Genomic DNA, 2,355 nt, shown 5'->3' on the forward strand with positions numbered 1-2,355 from the left:
TGGCAGGCACTTTACCACAGAGTTATATCCTCAGCTAAATACAAAAGAAAACCTGAAAAGGGAAAAGTAACTTGCAAAGAAAAGGACAGAGAAATGGAAGGAGGAAAAGTAGAAAGAGAATTGTACCACATCAAAAAGGGCTGTTACAAATAGTATGCGAGTTTTTAGCACAGGGCTACTAAACAGTAGATCTCTGGACAGTGCTCATTGAATACAATGGCAAGAAGGTGACTTATCACCTTAAAAAGCAAGGTATAAATAGAGACAGAATCAAGTGAATGTCCAAAGTCAACCCTTACACCCCTTCCAGACAAGATAGGGGCGTTCAGAGTGGTATGACCGTAGACCTTACACCCCTTCCAGACGAGATGGGGCATGTTCAGGGTGGTATGACCGTAGACCTTACACCCCTTCCAGACGAGATGGGGCACGTTCAGGGTGGTATGACCGTAGACCTTACACCCCTTCCAGACGAGATGAGGCACGTTCAGGGTGGTATGACCGTAGACCTTACACCCCTTCCAATTGACTCTTGTACCCATCTTTCCTGCACCATCCTACTTCGCACTCACTATCTCTTGTCAGATTGTAAGCAGTCACTCCGACAGCTATTTTCCTATGCAGTTCCTTTCTAAGATAGCTCTTCCCCAAACAATATATAGTTTATCTTATGACAACTTCCAGAGTGCCGTTGCAGTTCTACAGCACAGAGTAATCTTCTCAGAAAAAGAAATTATTCTCTGCCTCCTTCAGAATATAATCCAAGCCCTTATATATTATATTCAATGACTGTTTGGTCTCAATAAGCAAGCCTGGCTGTATCAGCTATAATTTAAACATCTGAATTTACATAAAACAATGGCCTTTTAAAAATTAAATGCTTGTTGGAAGCTACCCCCATAAAGTCTTACCCACATAACTACCTAAAATGAGCTGGGCAGAAAAAATACCAATAGACATGCCAACGTGGAAAAATGAAAGACCTACACAAAGAGCTACAGGCAACTGAGGAAAACTGAGAGCAGGAGAAATCGTCTTCCCCAGGGAAGAGCACAGCAATGGATTATCTAATATCAAATGGCCATCCCTGAAAACACATACATGCAAGTAACGTTATACTTGCTATATTTAGGAATATATGTATGTATATAAATATATGTATGTAGCAACAAGTAATTTAAAAAGAGGCCATGAATTTGAAAAACAGCAAGGAAGAGTATGTATGGGAGGATTTGTAGAGAGGAGAGGGAAGGGAAAAAATACATAATTATATTATCTCAAGGATTGTTTTAAATAAATGCATTTGAAGAGACAAGATTTGAATCATGAGCATTTGAATAAGGATCAATTTTTCCTTTTAAAATTTGCATTACACTTGTTGACTTAGTGGTCAAGCCTTCCAGCCAACACCTGACCTCCTGATGTTCCTTACTTTCCCTGCTTGAACCTTCCCACCTTCGGTATTTCCTCTTTTTCATTTTGCCTGTGTTTCACTGTACTTCCTCCTCTTAAGACATCTTCCCCCAGTGGCCACTTCTAGTTTACTGCCTTTCACATGAACTCCATGCTAAACATACAAAATAACAGATTCCAAATTATCAGACAGAACACACAGCATTTGTGTTTGGGAGCCTGGATGACTTCAGCATAATTTTTTTCTAGTTACCTGAAATTTTCATAATTTTGTTCACAGCTCAGTAATACTCCACTGAGTAAATGTATTATATTTTCTTTATTCACTCATCAATTGATGGGCATTATGATTGGTTCAATGTCCTAACTATTGAGAGTCGAACCACAATGAAAATGGATATGTAAACAACCCAACAGGAGAAATTAAATTTCTAAGCAAAATACCAAAAGGCCTGCAGAGTTGTAGTTAACTATTACCATGAAGTTCTGATTCAACTGAATGATCAAAGGGTAAATAGGAACAATTGTTTACTAGCTGTAATGCTTTCAGTAACTTACTAACCATTTTGAATGTTTCCTTCTCTAAACTTTGGGGAGATTTACAGGAAACTCATGAATTAACATGCGAAAAGCATGAAGTACTGTAAATGATGTTCTTAATTGGTCTAGATAATAAGAAATCACTGCAAAGTACAGGGCTCAGCACATAGGTAGGAGCTCAGTAAGCATCCAGCAGTCCAGCTCCACATGTCCATATCAGAGTGGAAAGGGGTCAGTGAATGTGTTCATGTGTGGCCAGTCTTGCTTTCTTCAGCCAGGTGTTTTTGTTCTGCTTCATCATGTACCAGAGGATACGGTGATTGCCCTTCAGGGGATGGAGGACTTGGCCGTAGATACGGCATTTAACAAGCATTGTCTTTGGAGCATTTGTGAGTTTTACTG

Source organism: Mesocricetus auratus, unplaced genomic scaffold, assembly GCF_017639785.1.
Source record: "Mesocricetus auratus isolate SY011 unplaced genomic scaffold, BCM_Maur_2.0 Super-Scaffold_4256, whole genome shotgun sequence".
Classification (NCBI taxonomy): Eukaryota; Metazoa; Chordata; class Mammalia; order Rodentia; family Cricetidae; genus Mesocricetus; species Mesocricetus auratus.